The sequence below is a fragment of the Salmo trutta genome, chromosome 2 (assembly GCF_901001165.1).
Source record: "Salmo trutta chromosome 2, fSalTru1.1, whole genome shotgun sequence".
NCBI lineage: Eukaryota > Metazoa > Chordata > Actinopteri > Salmoniformes > Salmonidae > Salmo > Salmo trutta.
Window position 1 is genome coordinate 29,503,325 of NC_042958.1, and position 22,101 is coordinate 29,525,425.

At 40.6% G+C, this 22,101-nt stretch overlaps 1 long non-coding RNA gene across 1 annotated transcript; it reads right to left on the reverse strand.

The window, feature by feature from the left end:
* Window positions 1-20,882: 20,882 nt before the first annotated feature.
* LOC115148297 (uncharacterized) lies at window positions 20,883-21,476 on the reverse strand. Its single transcript, XR_003866629.1, has 2 exons — window positions 21,055-21,476; window positions 20,883-20,926 (listed from the first exon to the last, which is right to left on the reverse strand). It is a non-coding gene; the product is annotated as an uncharacterized LOC115148297 (long non-coding RNA).
* Window positions 21,477-22,101: the final 625 nt, after the last annotated feature.

A 22,101-nucleotide genomic window follows, 5' to 3' on the forward strand; every position in this document is an offset into this window, starting at 1 on the left:
GCGCAAGGTTGAATTGAGTTCCTCGGTTAGGTGGTTAACTGATTCTTGTCCTCTGACGTCCTTGGGTAGGCAGAGGGAGTCTGGAAGGGCATCAAGGAATCTTTGGGTTGTCTGAGAATTTATAGCACGACTTTTAATCTTCCTTGGTTGGGGTCTGAGCAGATTATTTGTCGCAATTGTAAACGCAATAAAATGGTGGTCCGATAATCCAGGATTATGAGGAAAAACATTAAGATCCACAACATTTATTCCATGGGACAAAACTAGGTCCAGAGTATGACTGTGGCAGTGAGTAGGTCCAGAGACATGTTGGACAAAACCCACTGAGTCGATGATGGCTCCGAAAGCCTTTTGGAGTGGGTCTGTGGACTTTTCCATGTGAATGTTAAAGTCACCAAAAATTAGAATATTATCTGCTATGACTACAAGATCCGATAGGAATTCAGGGAACTCAGTAAGGAACACTGCATATGGCCCAGGAGGCCTGTAAACAGTAGCTATAAAAAGTGATTGAGTAGGCTGCATAGATTTCATGACTAGAAGCTCAAAAGACGAAAACGTCATTGTTTTTTTTTTTGTAAATTGAAATTTGCTATCGTAAATGTTAGCAACACCTCCGCCTTTGCCGGATGCACGGGGGGTTTGGTCACTAGTGTAACCAGGGGGTGAGGCCTCATTTAACACAGTAAATTCATCAGGCTTAAGCCATGTTTCAGTCAGGCCAATCACATCAAGATTATGATCAGTGATTAGTTCATTGACTATAACTGCCTTGGAAGTGAGGGATCTAACATTAAGTAACCCAATTTTGAGATGTGAAGTATCACAATCTCTTTCAATAATGGCAGGAATGGAGGAGGTCTTTATACTAGTAAGATTACTGAAGCGAACACCGCCATTTTTAATTTTGCCCAACCAAGATCGAGGCACAGACACGGTCTCAATGGGGAAAGCTGAGCTGACTACGCTAACTGTGCTCGTGGCAGACTCCACTAAGCTGGCAGGCTGGCTAACAGCCTGTTGCCTGGCCTGCACCCTATTTCATTGTGGAGCTAGAGGAGTTAGAGCCCTGTCTATGTTCGTAGATAAGATGAGAGCACCCCTCCAGCTAGGATGGAGTCCGTCACTCCTCAGCAGGCCAGGCTTGGTCCTGTTTGTGGGTGAATCCCAGAAAGAGGGCCAGTTATCTACAAATTCTATCTTTTGGGAGGGGCAGAAAACAGTTTTCATCCAGCGATTGAGTTGTGAGACTCTGCTGTAGAGCTCATCACTCCCCCTAACTGGGAGGGGGCCAGAGACAATTACTCGATGCCGACACATCTTTCTAGCTGATTTACACGCTGAAGCTATATTGCGCTTGGTGACCTCTGACTGTTTCATCCTAACATCGTTGGTGCCGACGTGGATAACAATATCTCTATACTCTCTACACTCGCCAGTTTTAGCTTTAGCCAGCACCGTCTTTAGATTAGCCTTAACGTCGGTAGCCCTGCCCCCTGGTAAACAGTGTATGATCGCTGGATGATTAGTTTTAAGTCTAATACTGCGGGTAATGGAGTCGCCAATGACTAGGGTTTTCAATTTGTCAGAGCTAATGGTGGGAGCCGTCGGCGTCTCAGACCCCACAACGGGAGGAGCAGAGACCAGAGAAGTCTCGGCCTCCGACTCCGACTCGCTTAATGGGGAGAACCGGTTGAAAGTTTCTGTCGGCTGAATAAGCGACACCGGTTGAGCATTCCTACAGCGTTTCCCTCCAGAAACCATGAGAAAGATGTCCGGCTGCGGGGACCGTGCGAGGGGGTTTATACTAACGTTACTATCTGTACTTGCTGGTGGCACAGACGCTGTTTCATCCTTTCCTACACTGAAATGACCCTTGCCTAACGATTGCGTCTGAAGCTGGGCTTGCAGCACAGCTATCCTTGCCGTAAGGCGATCGTTCTCCTGTATATTATGAGTACAACGACTGCAATTAGAAGGCATCATGTTAATGTTACTTAGCTTCGGCTGTTTGAAGTCCTGACGAACCATGTCCAGATAAAACCTCCGGGGTAGGAAAGTTGAATGAAAAAAAAAAGTTGAGTGAGGGAAAAAGTAAAAATATACGGTAATGAAAAAGTAAAAACCGTCAGGTAGCAAAGTAAAAACGGCAACAAAAACGCACAACAGCGTAAACAAGTCTGCAAGTTGTGACCGGAAACAGGAAACACAATACCACGGGAGTCCATTTACATTTGGGAAATTTACAGTCCTATTGATCAAATAACCATGAAAACAACAACAAGAGAAACAACTAATGCTAGTCAAAGCAAGATTAGCTCAAATCTAACAAAGGAACATTAAATAAACCTTCTCAAACCTTTTCAGCTAGTTGGCCGTCAAAATTGCACTGATAAACGATGGGGAATTGTAGCCTACTCGTCCTTTTGCAGCTTGCCTGCCTTATGCATGCTTGTCCCAACCAAGCACAAAAGCTAACTGGCTAAAGTTGGCTGGCTTGCTAGCTAGCTAATTGAAGACACAAATGAGAGAACACCTCACTTTGACCATTTTACTCACCCTATGAGAGTTGGTTATGCTGTTTACATGTTATCTAGAGCATCTTGACTAACTATTACTTTTTTTACCTATGTTTACTATTCAGCGGGTGTTCCACGTTCATTCATCAGTTATTCTGTGCTCTGGCACACAGGTGAAAGTGTTCTGAAATCGGAGTAGAAATCCAGAGTGAATTTGCAAAAGATATGCTAACTGAATAACAGTAATTCAAGTTACTGCTAGCTAGCTGTGTATAGCCATCAAAAAAATATATGAGGGGAAAGAGTCAGTCACTCACCCACTCCTCCAATGACATGACATGATATCCTCCTGGCAGCTAGCAAGCTAGCTACCTATTTAGCTAACATTAGGCTCTGTGTTTTTAGCTTGCTACATAAATAGATATGCTAGCATATTAGCCACATTATGACTGACTTGGGATCATTGCCCTTGCTAGTTTGATTGTGTTGACATTCCCAGTCTTAGTTACATTGTCTGTTTTTGTCCAAAGTATTGAGTCATTAATACGGAAACAGTGCATCCCGAATGGAGGCAGCAAACAATGTTCCAGGCCAACTGTGATTTAGAACCTGATAGCAATATTTTTTTGGAATACTAAGAAATGTATTGGTGAATTATATTATGCATTGAACTGCATCCATCTATTCTGCCAACAATGCCATAGTGTATGTCATGGAATGTTGAGTCAAATATAACCTATTTTTATAACCTGGTTTTGTAGCATAAACTGGGAATTTGATATTTTTGACTGATATTATAATTGTATGTTTGTTTCATATCTGTAAAGTAGTTAAAACGCTGTCAGTTCCACTTTAAATTATTGTAGTTCTAAATAGAACATTCTGGCTAGTTCAAGCTCTCCATTTCCTTTTTTCTAATGCAGAATATCCTGTGTCTGACCCCATTCTGCAGTGAAAGCTTTATAAATGTCTACAATGTGTGTTCCCCCTATTCAAGGCCAAGCTATTGTATGCCGCACTGCATGAACAGAAAAAGTGAAGAAGACAAAAAGTATATATACATCTATAGGCAAAGAATTTGGGCTCCAACTGAAACCATGCAGTGCTATAAAAGGGAATCACCCCTAGTAGGGGGGAATCCACAACCTATACTCTCATTAAAATAGGCAGGATAAATCCAATCAGTCCTGGTCATTTTCAGGGGAATTGTATCCCTCTCTACAGGGTGGATCCTAACTCAGCAGCTACACACTAACATTAATCAAATGTTCTCTCCCTTACTAGCAAGACAACTACAGTAGCTATAGTGCCTAGCCAGTTAACTAATGTAGCTAGCTAATCACTAGCTATAGCTAGCATAGTGAGTGGCCAAGTTAGGAGAGCTTGTCCCTGTCAGAATGGATCTGGGTTTTTGATCTTGTTTGTCTCAGAATGCACTAGGCTAGGCATAATACAGAGATACATTTACTCTTGGTATAATGCAGATGTACCTTTACAGTAGGTATACTGGTATCTTCTTTACTGTCATTGAATCTCCCTGGAGCCAATTTCATTCTCTGTTACACATTTCAATAATTTTTCAGCATCTAGAAAAGCGAGCCTCAATTGTCTCTTCCTCCTCATCATCTGTAAAGGAGCAATGTGTTGATAATATACCCTACTTGCTGACTCACTCTTTTCACAACTGATGGTCTGTCTGGGAACATAATTATTTGACAAAATAAAAGAAAACAATAATGTGAATGTTTAATGCCAGAGATACAATTTAATTTATTTTGGTTTGGTGAGAGGTACACTCCAATATAGACTTTGCATAAGGCTCTGTGCAAGACTAATTGAATTCCTCTGTCTGTATTTTAGTAGATCAAGAATTAAAGAAACACATTTGAAAAACTGAGCGACTATTTATTTTAATCAGTCGCTGTCAATCTGCACAAACAGATGTGAAGTCCCAGTTGTTTATACACTATAACCTGATGTTCATCAAATCATTTAAAATACTATTTCAACTGGTAAAGAGAACAATCATGCATTTATATAAAAAAAGTGTTTTCAGTCCAAAAAATCCTGTTGGGGTTGTCAGTGTTGGATTTGTAGAACTACCATCTGTTTGGGCCATTGATCAAATGTGTTATTTGAACAGTAATAAAGCACAGGCATGAAGAAAACTGTTTGATCAACCATTCACTAAAATGATTAAAGTCTACTAGAACAAATCTTTAATAGGTTTACTAATGAAAGTAAAAGTTCAAGAACAACTTGTTATTAATCAAATCATATCAGAAGACTGCGTTAATCAAATGAGGCCATATAATTGGGTTGTAAAGGGAATGTATTGTAGAATGCCTAATTGCTATTAGAAAAAGCTAGCAATACTCAGTAGCTGGCTACCACCCTTCAAAAAATATAAAGTGAAATGGCTTGAAATGATCCACAGACTTGAGTTTCTGGATTTGTACAGTCTCCCTGCTGAAAAAACAGCATAGACCAGCATAGACTGGTGAACAGCCTTTGCTGTGATTTTGCTGGTGACCAGTCTTCACTGTGTTTTGATCTATACAGCATATGCAGGTCACCCACAAAAGTCACATTATGCTTGCTTGCAAAGTGATGCTGAATTGCTATAGGAATGCAGCCTGAATGGCAATATGGAGTAATTAGTCACCAAGAAGCTGCATTCAAAATGACTGCCAGGGTTAATATGACAAACAAACTAGACTACCCAAACAACAATTTCAGTAATGGGTGCAAAATGTCAAATTAAAAGATTAGATTGGATTAGTTAAAAAAAGTATTATTTATGTGTTTATAGCGTAAGATTAATTCATTGATTAATTAATCAATACATAGTTAAGCAAAAACACAGTTATTGAAACAATCAATTCTACAACTATAACTGCAATAGAGCAAGCTAGGAACAATTATAATGATAGGTGTGGTTTTGCAGACCAGCTTGACCAGCTAGAGGCCAGGGGCCTCATTTATAAACATTGCGTACGTTCCCCAAAACATGTCTGCCATTTTTCACACAAAAGTTCATAAAAACTGAACTTGAGGTGAGAATTTTCTTATCCTCCTGCAAACGTTAGACTATGCGTACACACAGTCTCTAGTGGTTGAAGTATTGCATTGCAAGAAAGCAAAAGTAGCCTGGCCTGATGACATTCTTATTCATAATTTTAAAAAAACAGGTAGCTAAATATAATAACAGGATGCAATAATTTGCAGTTAGTGAGAAGAGTTAACATTATTTTGTTTAATCTTTGTATTCTAAAATAATTAGAAATAGGAATATATTTCCAAATATTTATTTAATTCCATGATCATTACAGAATAAATTCCTGATATTTTCTGACTGTCATGGTTTCACACTCGCAAAATAACCTATAGGCCTACAACAACTTAGGATAGGCTACCATTCGTTCCATCACTCATTTAATTGGACCCACCTCACAGTGGTAAAGTGGTATTTTTTCTCTATCTGATCTGATTCAAAGCACAGATTAATGGTAGACCAGTCGGTTCACCTTTTCCACTGATGTTTGTAGGTTAAACCTCATCTTTTCTGGCCATGAGTTCATATAATTGCAAATTGTTGTGGACCCTTTAGGTAAAAAAAAAAATATATTATATATATATATATATATATATATATATATTTGATAAAATATTTAATTTGGCCTTTACTACTATAGCCCAGAGAAACGCGTTGAATAACACATTCATAAATGGCAAAAAAGACAGTCAAAAATAAGTCATAAGAAACCAGGTTTTGGTCTATATCTAGGAAATATAAAAAAGATCAGGAAATGTATATATGTTTTTTTAGACATAGTTAACTTCTTTGGGATAGGGGGCAGTATTTTCACGGCCGGAAAAAAAAGTACCCGATTTAATCTGATTATTACTCCTGCCCAGAAACTAGAATATGCATATAATTATTAGCTTTGGATAGAAAACACCCCAAAGTTTCTAAAACTGTTTGAATGGTGTCTGTGAGTATAACAGAACTCATTTGGCAGGCCAAAACCTGAGAAGATTCTGTACAGGAAGTACCCTGTCTAACCATTTCTTGGCCTTCTTGATCATCTTTATCCATAACAAGGGATCTCTGCTGTTACGTGACACTTCCTACGGCTCCCATAGGCTCTAAGAAGGCGGCAAAAAGCTGAATCGTGGCTTTGCAGGCCCTGGCTGAAAAACATTAGCGCATTTTGATAGTGGTCGATCAGAGTACAATGAGACTGAGGCGCGTGCACGAGGCGACCCCATGTTTTTATTCTTTCATCTTTGAACGTAAACAACGACTATTTTTACGAGAAAAAAAGCATAAAAATTGATTTTAAACAGCGGTTGACATGCTTCGAAGTACGGTAATGGAATATTTTGAATTTTTTTGTCACGAAATGCATCGGGCGCGTAACCCTTCGTCACCCTTGGATAGTGTCTTGAACGCACGAACAAAACGCCGCGATTTGGATATAACTATGGATTATTTTGAACCAAACCAACATTTGTTATTGAAGTAGAAGTCCTGGGAGTGCATTCTGATGAAGAACAGGAAAGGTAATCAAACTTTTCTAATAGTAAATCGGAGTTTGGTGAGGGTCAAACTTGGTGGGTGTCAAAATAGCTAGCCGTGATGGCCGGGCTATCTACTTAGAATATTGCAAAATGTGCTTTCACCGAAAAGCTATTTTAAAATCGGACATAGCGAGTGCACAAAGGAGTTCTGTATCTATAATTCTTAAAATAATTCTTATGTTTTTTGTGAACGTTTATCGTGAGGACTTTAGTAAATTCACCGGAAGTGTTTGGTGGGAATGCTAGTTCTGAACGTCACATGCTAATGTAAAAAGCTGTTTTTTGATATAAATATGAACTTGATTGAACAAAACATGCATGTATTGTATAACATAATGTCCTAGGCGTGTCATCTGATGAAGATCATCAAAGGTTAGTGCTGCATTTAGCTGTGGTTTTGTTTTTTGTGACATTATATGCTAGCTTGAAAAATGGGTCTCTGATTATTTCTGGCTGGGTACTCTGCTGACAATCTAATGTTTTGCTTTCACTGTAAAGCCTTTTTGAAATCGGACAGTGTGGTTAGATAAAGGAGAGTCTTGTCTTTAAAATGGTGTAAAATAGTCATATGTTTGAAAAATTGAAGTTTTTGTATTTTTGAGGAATTTGTAATTCGCGCCACGCCTATCATTGGATATTGGAGCAGGTGTTCCGCTAGCGTAACGTCTAGATTTAAGAGGTTAAATGGTTGGTATCTCTCTCACCTTGTTTTACCAAGGTCAAATACCTTTGCAAGAGGTTTGTGTATTTTTTAACCTTATCATAGGGGTTCAATCCTTTTCGGTTCAAAACATCCTTCATGTCCGTATCCAAATCATTTTCTGCTGTTTGTCTGATATTTTCAGGACCCTGCATTTGTTTTTTAAGTCTATCCAACTCTTGTTGAGGCACCAAGTACATTTTATTTGCCATCACACTCTGTGTTCAACCCCCACGCCTGGCAGCAATAAGGCTGGTGATGAAGGGTACTGCTATAGTTAGCAACGGCAGAAGAAAACCCCCAGACTGTTGTAGGCTATGTCTTTTCTTTCAAAGACTGGCTCTTTTATAGGCAAAGAGTTTGATCGCGGTTTTTTGTCTCTTTAATTTTTTTAATTGGGTCAGGGTGAGTGGAATGCGCCCTTTGAGAAGATTCAAAGCAATCTCACATAGGGATAATATGAGATCTGAAGAACAGTGATCCAAGATGGCCTTCCGTTCTTTAGCTGTAGCCCCAACTAGGCTTCTCAAGAGGGGCAGGTTTCTTTTTAAACGCAGAGACATAGCGGTTACTTTTTAGGAATGTACACAGCCGGCCACTCCCATGGGAACAGGCCTGTTCGGAGCCTCAGGTGTTCTGGAGTATTTGCTTTTAAATCCACAATTAAATAAGAAAATTGCGCTTTGGTAGCGTCCTCATACCTATCCATGAAGTAGGATTTCCTTCCCGGGTACATCTGCTGAGCTAGAGTGTTAATTTGTAGTTTGTCTCTAGGGTCCATGTAATTGGCGTTCAAACTAATGGTACGGCTGTTTTTACCTTGGTGAAACACATTCTGCACCAAGTAAAGCACAGACAGGTTTCTATGATGAGTATATTGTGTAAATGCTCATGCAATTTCAGGATGTTCGCTACCTGCAAATAGCATATCGTCCAAAACCAGCAGATTGTTTTTATGTGGAGGTAAAAGTTCATCATCAGACAGGGATTCAGGTATTCCTTCAACAAACTTGATTTTTATTTTCTTCAACAATTCATCATACATAGGTTGATAACATACATGAAGGGACATCACGTGCACAAGCCGTATGGTTAGTGAGAAAGTCCATATTGCAAATGTACACTCCCTTACTAGACGTCCGACTACGTCCGATAAATCCGTGGACGGCGTCGGGCCGCTCACAGGGGCCGGATCTTCCAGGAAGTCATCGAACGGAGTCTCTCGGACCTTCCGTTTCCGTTTAATACAATTTTCAAATTTTGGTCATTTCTTTGCAGTCCCGGTTTATTCCACGAGAGGGCGATTGGAATCATATTGCAAATGTAACATATATCACCAATCACGACACGGCTTTTTCTCCTAAACAGAAAATAATTTGAAGACGAAACTCGGTCTGCGTGGGTTTGGCATAATGGGCAGTTGGCCCCGAACAGGATGGAGTCGAGGCCTCAGCGCTTTTCGAGTTAAGGCTATTTTTCTGGGATTGAAAGTCAAACAGGAAAATAGAGTGCTGATTTGACCGCTTCGCATCGAACTACATGAGCCTATGGTGTCAGGAGAAAAGGAACCATGCATTTACCAATGTTCATTTCAGAGAAATTGTACAATGACACATTAGTGATATTCAACAACAGGAGGTTTTTTTTTCAAAAAAGTTACATATCCAGTTGCAACGTGTTCAGATGAGTCCGTTAAGGCAGGTTTCGGAGCTCTGCGAGATTTCTGTGATTTTCTGAAACAACACACACTTGTTCAACCCTCTGTAAATAAGTCAGTTCTTAACAGAAAGACTTAAAACTCAATATTCTATAAGAACCTAACGTTCAGATTCCTGTGTCAACCAGAAGTGCCTTAAAATGGTGTCATAGGGGCTGTTTTGAAGGGTTAAAAAGGTCAGATCTTTCCACAACTTCATATGTGTGACTAGGCAACCCTCATGAACTGTAAATCAGTCATTTATCCCATCAGATGTCAAAGAAAAGCTCTCTCTCACACACACACAGCAAGGATGGAGTGACACAGTGCGGTGCTTAAAGACACAAAGAGCCTGCAATGGCATTACCATTATCTCTAGGCTGTGCCGAGTTCAATGAGACGCCCCGCTTGACTGTAGCTTGCTCGGTCTGAGCGCAGTGACCGTGAGAAAACTAGGCCCAAAATGATGCCTGCACCAATATGTCAAGTGCTTATGGGTGACAGTGAGAGAACCATTAGGGTTAGAAGCACAATTCAACCTCAGGAGCGTTCCTGAGGTCCTCCCGATCTGTGCAAGCCTAACCTTGACCTGTGGCATTAACCCTTCATAGTGAAAAGAAGGTGTTTAGATCAAACAGTGTGCAATGACTTCTCTCCCCATAGGAATACATTGACTATTCTCCTAAATTCAACCTGAAGTCTATGTGGGTTATGAATGCCTTATGAACCTGTCTTCTATAACAATCCATCAGGCTACTGTGAGGTCTACCTGTGTCGATTCTAAGGTTCCTGGAGCAACCGGAAAATGTTAAAATCACCCTAGAGCAATTGTCATATAAGCAACCTGCAGATAGTGAAAATCACGCAACTCAACCATCTGTCATTCAGTTAATTCTTAAGGTAGAAACTTCATATTCAGGATTCTGTTTATGTCTACCCCAAAGACAACGTGGGTTGAGTAAGAGCCTCCTGTGACAACCGGAAGTTGTTAAAAACAGCCTAGAGCTATTGTCATATTACCTGCAGATAGTGAAAATACGCAACTCAACCATCTGTCATTCAGTCAATTCTTAAGGTAGAGACTTCATATTCAGGATTCTGTTTATGTCTACCCCAAAGACAACGTGTGTGAAGCAAGAGCTTCCTGTGACAACCAGAAGTTGTTTAAAACAGCCAAGAGCTGTTGTCATATGGCCACCTGCAGATAGTGAAAATCACGCAACTCAACCATCTGTCATTCAGTCAATTCTTAAGGTAGAGGCTTCATATTCAGGATTGTGTTTATGTCTACCCCAAAGACAACGTGTGTGGAGCAAGAGCTTCCTGTGACAACCGGAAGTGATTAAAAACAGCCTAGAGCTATTGTCATATAACCTGCACATAGTGAAAATCACTCAACTCAACCATCTGTCATTCAGTCAATTCTTAAGGTAGAGGCTTCTTATTCAGGATTCTGTTTATGTCTACCCCAAAGACAACGTGTGTTGAGTAAGAGCTTCCTGTGACAACCGGAAGTGGTTAAAAACAGCCAAGAGCTATTGTCATATGGCCACCTGCAGATAGTGAAAATCACGCAACTCAACCATCTGTCATTCAGTCAATTCTTAAGGTAGAGACTTATTATTCAGGATTCTGTTTATGTCTACCCCAAAGACAACGTGTGTTGAGTAAGAACTTCCTGTGACAACCGGAAGTTGTTATAAACAGCCAAGAGCTATTGTCATATGGCCACCTGCAGACAGTGAAAATCACGCAACTCAACCATCTGTCATTCAGTCAATTCTTAAGGTAGAGGCTTCATATTCAGGATTCTGTTTATGTCTACCCCAAAGACAACGTGTGTGAAGCAAGAGATTCCTGTGACAACCGGAAGTTGTTAAAAACAGCCTAGAGCTATTGTCATATTACGTGCGCATAGTGAAAATCACGCAACTCAACCATCTATCATTCAGTCAATTCTTAAGGTAGAGACTTCATATTCAGGATTCTGTTTATGTCTACCCCAAAGACAACGTGTGTGAATCAAGAGCTTCCTGTGACAAACGGAAGTGGTTAAAAACAGCCAAGAGCTATTGTCATATGGCCACCTGCAGATAGTGAAAATCACGCAACTCAACCATCTGTCATTCAGTCAATTCTTAAGGTAGAGACTTCATATTCAGGATTCTGTTTATGTCTACCCCAAAGACAACGTGTGTGAATCAAGAGCTTCCTGTGACAAACGGAAGTGGTTAAAAACAGCCAAGAGCTATTGTCATATGGCCACCTGCAGATAGTGAAAATCACGCAACTCAACCATCTGTCATTCAGTCAATTCTTAAGGTAGAGACTTCATATTCAGGATTCTGTTTATGTCTACCCCAAAGACAACGTGTGTGAAGCAAGAGCTTCCTGTGCCAAACGGAAGTGGTTAAAACACCCAAGACCTATTGTCATATGGCCACCTGCAGATAGTGAAAATCACGCAACTCAACCATCTGTCATTCAGTCAATTCTTAAGGTAGAGACTTCATATTCAGGATTATGTTTATGTCTACCCCAAAGACAACGTGTGTTGAGTAAGAGCTTCCTGTGACAACCGGAAATTGTTAAAAACACCCTAGAGCTATTGTCATATAACCTGCACATAGTGAAAATACGCAACTCAACCCTGTGTCATTCAGTCAATTCTTAAGGTAGAGACTTCATATTCAGGATTCTGTATATGCCTACTCCAAAGACAACGTGTGTCTATTCTTTTTGCAAAAAAAACAAAAACACACACACACAATTTGGCCATAGGGACATAGTGTGTAGCTTAGGGGCTTATACCGCCTTCAATAGTTACTTTCGTTCAAACGATTCAAGAACCGTCAGACTTAGAGCTCCGAAATTTTAGAAACCTGTTCTAGAGCTCAAGTCGATAGTGCACGGTGATTTATGTGGCTCTAGAAGGTTCTCAGACCGATAAACCGCCTCGTGCATTTGCAATATGTTCAATTCATTTTGAATATCACGGACATGGCGACATGTAGAAATGTCCCAGAGTCACAAGACTAGGTGCATTGAAACCGCCTCCGCCCATAGAGACGGACCCCAATGTCTCTGTCCGATAGCTCATTCAGGGACCCCGTAGTAATGCCCTGAAAAAGTAGATTTTCAGCACCAATTAAGGCCATTGCTCGGGCACCGAATGACCTATCGAGCCGAAACTTGGGATTCGGGGTCACCTCACATAGGCCTACACATAATGTCAGAGCTGGACCCGCAGCTATAATGTAACTATGTGTTTTATGTTTTTTTTATGGTTAAAAATGAAAGCACTGTGAATTATGGGCCTTCTCTGACATATGTGATAGTTGGCTTCTATACGAGTTGGAAAAAGTGGATTTTGTGTCAGATGGTATCAGTTTGGTGTCAGAATGACATCTAATTGACTGATGGACGCTGACTGCTGGGTGACGAGCAATGGAGAGGAACCACAGTCACTGCCCGGCCATCCCGAGTTCATCGAGCCAGTCAATTATGCATTTCTGCAGTATTTTTGAGCATGCCTAAATTCGTGATGCTAAATGCCCATTGAATCATATTGCAAACGTAACGCGCTATATTGCAAATGTAACGCGCATTTGCAATATGATTCAACAGCAAAAAATATCACCAAAGTTGACATGATGAAATCAACACAACGAGCGATGGAGAGGAACCACAGTCACTGCACGGCCATCCCGAGATCATCGGGCCAGTCAATTATGCATTCTGAGCATGTCAAATTCTTAAAAATGTTAAAAGCAACAGAGTCCCACTTCTCCCTCATCATACATGACAAGTAGACCATCTGCGTTGATTCATGGCTTAACATAGGGCTATATATCATTTGGGCAGTATAAATGCCATTTGGACCATGGTTCACTGACTTTTGGGTTTGGAAACCGACTTCCTATGATCGTACATGGCAAACGGACAAACATCCTGATTTGGCACATTCAATACTTTCATACATGTATAATTGACAAAAAAAGAATTGGACATTTCATTTGCACATTTCTAATGGCATTTGGCAAAAAAAGAAAAAAATATGTCACTTTTGACTTCCTATGAAATCATATTCCAAATGCACAAAACATATGCCTTATGCACAAGCAAAAACAACACAAAAAATGATGTCAATAAAATATGTCAAAAGTATGTCCATACAGCTCTTATACATGTGTAATTGACATAAAAATCGAAAAAAATTCAAAAAACGGTCCAAAAAACACTTTTTAAGGGGTTGAAATGTTTTCAAAAAATGTCATTTTTTCAAAATTTGACTCTTGGGACTTGAATTGTGTTACATTTGCAATATGAAAATTCACAGCGGAGAGCTCTAGCTATCTATTGGATATTTGCTGTGATTTGGCACATGCAATACTTTCACAATTGACCAAAAAAAGCATTGGACATGTCATTTTGCAAAAAGAATGAAAAAGAAATGTCACTTTTTTCCTATGAAATCATATTCAAAATGCACAAAACATATGCCTTGTGCACAAGCAAAAGCAACCCAAAAAACGACGTCAATAAAAAACATAAGCATGTTCATACAGCTCTTATACATGTGTAATTGACATAACAATCAAAAAAAAATTGAAAAACGGTCCAGAAACCACTTTTTAAAGGGTTGAAAAGTTTTCAAAAAATATGTCATTTTTTCTAAATTTGACTCTTGGGACTTGAATTGTGTTACATTTGCAATATGAAAATTCACTGCGGAGAGCTCTAGCTATCTATTGGATATTTGCTGTGATTTGGCACATGCAATACTTTCACAATTGACAAAAAAAAGCATTGGACATATCATTTTGCAAAAAAAATGAAAAAAAAAATGTCACTTTTTTCCTATGAAATCATATTCAAAATGCACAAAACATATGCCTTGTGCACAAGCAAAAGCAACCCAAAAAACAACGTCAATAAAAAACGTCATAAGCATGTTCATACAGCTCTTATACATGTGTAATTGACATAACAATCGAAAAAAATTCGAAAAACGGTCCAGAAACCACTTTTTTAAGAGGTGATAAGTTTTCAAAAAAAAATTCATTTTATCAAAATCTGACCCTTGGGTGTAGACTTGGGTAAGACTTGGGTATCATTTGCTGTATGAAAATCCACGGTGTAGCGCACTCGCCATCTAAAGGAAATTTGGGGTGTTACAATTGGCAATTGCCATCGGAAAATTGCCATATGATTGGCCCAGAGATGGGCCACTTTCGGTGGTATTTACAATCGTGTGTATGATTCGTGCTGTGCCAATATGTTCCCATGTTATTTTGTCCAAATCAGGGGGGTATTCCCTTACATGAATAACACCACACAATATTGTCAGGCTTCTGAGATAACACATGTTTAGAATTCTCTAAAATACTTTTTACAAAACAAGTTTTACCACTGTGGGAGGGGACTGCGATTAAGGCCGAAAATGGTAGTTGCAACCGGGGGTCAAAACCTTCTACAGCAGCCATTATATCTTAAGCTTTAAGACACACTGGGGCTTGTAGCATAAGTCAGTAGCCAAAGGGCAGTGTGGTCCCGTTAGGTAAAAGCATTCTCTTGTCATAGACTACCCTGAATCTTTTAGTAAGTGGGGCATTCCTGAGATGGAAGCCCTTTTTATCCCTAACCATTTTTTTGTAGGAGCTCAAAATCTCCAAGTCACTATTCCGATCGTTTATGAACCCCTCGACCAAGTGTGTGATTGATTCGAAGTTTACACGCGGGGCATTTTCGTAGTTTTGAGTCACGCCTTTGGCTTTCAACACCACGTGATTGTCTTTAGTCCTAAAAGCATAGCTTTTGGGCCCACAGGAGGACCATTCTGTGATATGGTCGCCATCTTTGAGTTCACTCGTTAAACCACCCAGATAGTTGCTAAGCGGGGGCTCCAGTCAACCTGTTTGCTTACATAGACCACAGAGTCTGTGTCGTGGTAAAGAACCCTCCTCTGAAGCTGCTCCATGAGGGCATACAATTCAAGTCGGCCATAGGCCGTGGTAAATGCTGCAAGAAACACATTTACATTATCTGGGGGTAGAACCCACTTCGTGTTACGTCTCCATTGCACCAGGGCAATGTCTTGACTCAAGAATGAAAAATGTGAAATGTCGTATTGGTCCGAAAAAACAACTTCCAAAAATTCTTCGGGGTCTTTAATGATCGACGTTGTTAGCATATTGCATCTCTGCGAAAGCTTCCCCCAAAGCGAGTTTAAGTACAATTTCGACACATTTCGTTTGGTCTTGTTGACCTCTATTCTGTCAGGGTCAAGAAGAATGCCTTCTCTGTCGTGATAGTCTCAAATGTACTTGTCTTTGCTCTCTTGATCTGTGACCGATGAAGGATAGCCTGAAGCCATCTGCTTGCATCTCAAGAAGGTCTTGATGTACTCTTTAAAAAGAGTGTCTGATTTCCTGGAAAAGTTCCACACTTCAAAGATTTTGGCCACACGATACCCCTTCCCTAGAGCCTTTGTGAATTCAGGTGTAACCCAGACAGCTGTAAGGGCTCTTTCCTGATCTGAGTGATCACAAGGCTTTTCCTGGTGGTTGTTTTCACTGCAGGTGCGACATAGGGGAAAGAAAAGTTTTCCTTGAGGTCCCTTGTAAGGCAACACTGGTATAAACAAACCCCTAGGTGGGTAGACCGTTGCTTTGATCAGACCAAAATAATTTTGGGGTAAGTCAAAGTCGCGGTGAATAATTTCAGGATGCCCCATAGGATAGCATGAGGAACTCATTACATGAGGATAAAGAGATGTAAAATCTACATAACCTATTGTCTCGTCTGGTTGCGCTACATACCGCAAGGTCAAAGCATTGGTACAGCCTCCATACAGGGCCTGTTGTGGCTCCAAGGGTTCTGGTGGGTCAAAGCTGGAAAGGAAAGCTCGAACATGAGGATCAGACTTTTTGAGTGCGTTCCACTCATGCTCCCACATAACATTCACTTTCAAACCATAAGTAGCCTGTAAAGATTCACATTAGTCTTGAAACTCTAGGTACATTTCACCAAAAGTCTTTTGGGTTAGGACACACATGGCCTGTGGCTCAAAGCAAGATTTACAACCGTGGAAGAAACAACCGTTGTACTCAAACACGGTCTCAACACCGTCAATCTGTGTGTATCCATCTACATGATAAGGCCCAAACGCCTTCTCACCCCTATTCAAAGCATGTTGAATAAAAATGTCTTTATCCTGGGCCAAGTACTCCAACCACTGAATGGAGCCACTAGAGTATGACTTAAATTGGCGTCGGTAGTTGTCAGGCAAGGGGATAGCTATAGATGCTAATGGTAGAAAGTTTGTACGATAGGTTTTCATGCATGCCGATGCAATAGTTGTACAACTCCAGGGGTCAATGCCTGCATCTTTGATGACCTCTGCTCTGAATCTGAGGCACCCCTCGCGAAGGATAACCACGTCGTTGTCACAGTATGACTCCATCTCTTTGTGGAAATCAAAAGTGCTGTGACATACTGTCTCGTACCATGTCATGAATCTCTCTCGCTCTTTGGGAGACATTTGATCACAACCGTACATTTCAGGTCTCGGATAAGATCCTATATAGTGTAAATTCTCCTCAGATGTAAAAAAATGGGGAAACCAACCTTTCACAGAGTTCTCAAAACCCAAGGCCTCAGGCATTTGAGACAATCTCATGGGTAAGAAGCTTAAACTGTCAATGTATCTCTGGTTGAAAGCGGGGTCTACAAAACACAAGATTTTACTACCTTGAGCTATGACACTGGGTGCAACGCCTTGCTGTATCAGGGGGTTCAAAAGAAGGTACGAATCATATGCTCTAGAATTGTGCGCTATAAACGTAAAGTTTCTGTACTGGTGTTTTAGAAAGAGGAGTGCACAATTGGGTCCCTCTGCTGACCACTTATCCCCCTTGAAAGTCATGGTAGATACAAAAATAGGCAAATGAACCCCTGATTGTTGATTAGTCTCAAAATCATAAAAAACGTGTTTCTCTGAATGTTCATCTTCAGCCAAGGGTTGAATATAAAACTCGTGGGGCACTTCTTGAACCACTTCAGAGTCTCTGCTTTTCAAAGGCCCTTTACAGATTGGGCAATGAATGATTCCACACACATGAGGTTTAGGGCTGTCTATTTTAAGGTTGTAATTGCATTGGCATTTTGGACATTTCCTGTTAATATCACAACTGCTTACAGATTTACAGGCCTTGGGTTGCCATGTTTCAATTTTGTGTTTTTCGTAACAGTAGGCCGAACGGCATGTCTTGTGACAATCGGCACAGGGTGTCAGGTTTAAGGGCTGCATCGGACATTTTTCATCCAGACATACGGAACAGTTATAACGGCACGAGTGGCCACCCTTTCGGGTGTAGCCGGTATGACAGGCTGGCCATACATATGGTGCGCCTAAAAACACTCCGATGTTGGTAACTGCATAGTAATGGTCGTTTTGCACATAAATGTACAGGATCTGAGGATGAGGTTGGGGGTTGTTTTGGAATTTCAAGAGAGAAGCATTAGCTCTACTGTGGTACAAAACCACAATCTTGACGTTCAGAAAGTTTTCAAATTTGACTATGTCAAAGAATGCCACTGCATCCTGCATGCCCAGACCAACAGCATTTTGAAGATCTCTAGCCATTTGCAACGCCTCTAGATCTGAACATCCAGGGTTTAGTAAATGTGCTAGGCCTATTGCAAAGCATAGCTTATTACCGTGATTGTGAACGTTTATGAGGCATGCCCTTTTATTGTTTATGATTTCTGATTGCATTAGGCTATCTACCTTCCTTCTCTGCCCCCCACCACCCAGGGGTTGCCGTATTATTTGCACAACAAGCTCCAGCGACCTATCGGCTATGACGGATAAATTTGATTGAACAAGTCGTTCCAGCAGGGCTATAAATTGTTCAAGATCTGCTTCACCATTGGGTAAAATAAGAGATACAGTGTTTTGCATGCTATCTCCACAAATTTCCAACTGTAAGACATCACGAGGTTCGCCATAATCTCTTGCCCTCTCTAACAGTTCGTTCAGAGTATCCAAAATCATCACGTAAAAAACAGCATAATCGAGATTTTGATTCACCCATGTGAAATTGAAAAACTGTCTAATCTCTGTATTGCTGAATTTATTTCTGTACACAACCCTGACACTTCTATCAAGACCATCTCCCTCCTGATTTATTAGACAATTTTCCAATTCCTCAAAAACATAATTCCGTTACAGACTCTTCTGAAAGGGGCATTAATAGCGGGCTGCTTGGGGGCTCAGGTGTAGAAGATCTCAGGCTCTCGTTCATCTGGTTTATTAAAAAAACTAGGGCGGGCGGGATTTGAGATAATTGGTTTTCATCTGTTGTTCCTGACTCGTTTATATGTTTAATTATTTCAATGAGGTCGGCGGGAATTTGGGAAAATAGATTTTCGTCTATCGGAATTATGTCTGATACCCCACCCTCGTTCATCCGTTCAATTAAAGCTTGTAGATTGGGTGGTATTTTCGCCAAAAGGCTTTCAACTGTCTCAATTATAGGCACGTCCATTTCGGTAACTGGTTTTAGCGCCGGTATTTGCGTTTTTAAACGGTTTTAACAACCGGGGCATTGTTCTATGCCAGAAGGATAGATCCTGACTATATTGCCGCTCGAGTAAATCAACCATTCGTTGGTGTAGCAAGACATTTCTGGATTTTAGAGCCTTTGAAAAGGCCTTGATAAACCCCGCTTGGTCTATTTCAGGTTTGGGTGTTTCTACATAAGAATTGGAGGAATCAAGAAGATTGGCTGCGTTACAGAATAGCCAGTCGTCTACCTGTGAAATGTCATTTAAAACGTTGAAATCATCCGGTTTCATTGTTTTATTGTGAATGTCAGGCGCTCCGAAATCCTCCGCAGGTTCTCGGTGTGTATAGTCTTCTGTGCCGTTATACGCCGGGGAGGATTCTGAAAAAACATTATTTGTCATTGTTTTAGCATTTTCAATCATAAAAATGTATACATTATAATAAACTCTGTATTACTAATAACATATATAAGGGCTTCATACCATGTCCGTGTAGGGCCGTTTCTTGAAGAAGTAACTTTTTGGGCCGGGGGGATTCTGCGCAATGCACTTGCGCCGATGTTGTGCCCTGTTTGCGGCGGAAATATGTCGCTTGGTTCCTGGGTGGAGTTAGGGTAAACCGTTCGAACAGAAAGGCAGAATAGCATCGATGTTCTCGTTCAGAGTACATGAAGCACCCGTGATCCTTCTTTTGGGTCTGTCCACTGTAAACACAAAAAATAGCTTTTAATATAGGGTTCACACTTTTTGTTTTTAATGTATACATTTTCTTAGAGATTTTTTATTATTGAACTTACATTTACAATAGTGTGATGGAGACTTGCTGCTTTCGGCGCTGCACGCAGTTTGATTCTGAGAATCCCTCTCTGACAAATTCGATTCCAAATCATCTAGCCCACGGAGCATCTGCGTAAAGGATTGCGAGCCTACAGACGTTAGATAATATTAACATATATTTATACGAAATATACACATTTTTAAAATATGAGAATACGGGCATTTGACATATTACCTTAAAATCATTGTCCATCAGTTTTAGAATAGTGATATCACATTTTTAATATCCATACAAATCCCTTAAAAATAAATTTCCAAATCTAATATATTATTTTCACTAACTCACCTTCAGAAAGCTCCATTAGGACCGATTCCGAGATTATCTGTTGGCCTGATAACTCTTCTGTCTGTTGGCCGGGAGTCTTTTGAGTTGCGCTATAGGATGTCTTACCGTCTGGATAGTTTCACTATTCTGCAATGAGTTTACAGAGCGGGGTACAGTTTTTTCGGGCGTCATCCTGTATGCAAAAAAGGGTCATATAAAGTATTGGAATGTCTGGAGACCCAAAACCACAGGCGGGTGTCTCGACATATTCGATCTGCCGATATTTCACTTATGCTTCATAGCACAGCGTTGGGGTGTCCATTGTAAATTTATATCCCGGGGTGGGGGACCGTTAGTATATACGCTGATTATAAAATAACATATGTTTTAAACCGGAGGAGTTCGTCTAGACCTGATCTCTTATGCCTGGGCTTTTTCACTTTTTTAGCCCCCACATGTTTGAAGGTGAGATAAATACGTATTTGAAAGGGCTTGGGGGGGTAATAAAATGGAAAGTGCCCCCCCCATGCAGAGACACACCCCCCTTTTTTGTTTTGAAACACACACACACACACACACATACACAATTACCCTTCCTCACACGCACACACCCCCTGCGCACGCACACGTCTTTCCGGAATAATTTTTTCTCAAGCCCTGCCTTGGGGATGGCTCGAAAAATGCATAGCCCGTACGTTAAAGGTGAGATACAGCTTTAAAACCATTTTATTTAATTCATAATATTTAGTACAGACCTTTTTAAAAACAGCTTGTGCAATATTGTAACACGCATTAATGTTTTTTATGTATAAACAACGTTTGAAGAAATTACAGATTCCCGTTCGTTAAGGGGTAGCTTAAAAACCATTTATTTAGTACAGACCTTTGAATAATTAATACAATACATTTTTACTGTTCCTTTCTTACGGATAACGGGCCCGGCTATAGGGTTGTCACTGAACCCCAACCGCTGTCTGTGTCCAACTCCCCAGCGTCAAGACTCGGTAAGTTTTCACCCCAGGGATAGATCCTACGTCTGGCCTGTAGACTCTCGCCCGTGTGTCTTAAGGATAGAAGCGGCCATCGACGTAATTGTTCACGATTTTTGAAAATATTGTCCAGCTTATTCATATAGGGTTATGAATATAGGGTAATCCCTCCATTTAAAGCTAAACACAGGCATAAAAAAATTCACATCCTTGCAGGCTTTCGATAATACATATGAATTTACAGGCTTAGTCGCATTTGTACTATCAAATTGTTCACATGCTAAAATTGTCACTTTGGAGTCGGGGCTATAAGCCATTGAAGAGATTCTGATGGCTTGTAAATCATGGCGACCCTCCACCCTCTCTTCCATAGCATAGCCTGGTACGGCTGTACCACTCAGGGCATGTTCAATTTGACAGAGAGCTAGCCGTATCTTAAGCCATTCTCTCATATGCAGTGCAGGAGAAAAACTCCCGAGTTTTGCATGATAAAGGGGTCTGGGCCCGCTGTCTGTGAAAATCTTCACCGTTGAATCCTCAGGTTTGAACATATAAGTCATATGGCCATCACTAGTATCCAAAAACGCTTTAAAACATTCTGGGGCCTCACCCCAAAGATCCTCGATGCTTTTATCATTGGGTTCGCGACAAGAGACGCATAGTACCCCGAGAATTGGCCTAGGAGTCATAATTTTCTGTTTAATGTTCAGGGTTTTATTTTTTTAAATCTTGTTTAGTGTTCTGGGGCCGCATGTGTGTCTGGGGCGTATTTATAAGACGTCTGCCTCCAACACATAACCCCCCGGACATTCCTAATTCATAGACAACAACCCTAAGAGCAATAAAATAGGGGGGTGTGGGGTCATCCTCTTTGAAATGTTCAAACACAACCCCCCAGTTCAATGAGGGCCCTACACATCAATCATCATGACAACTTCAAA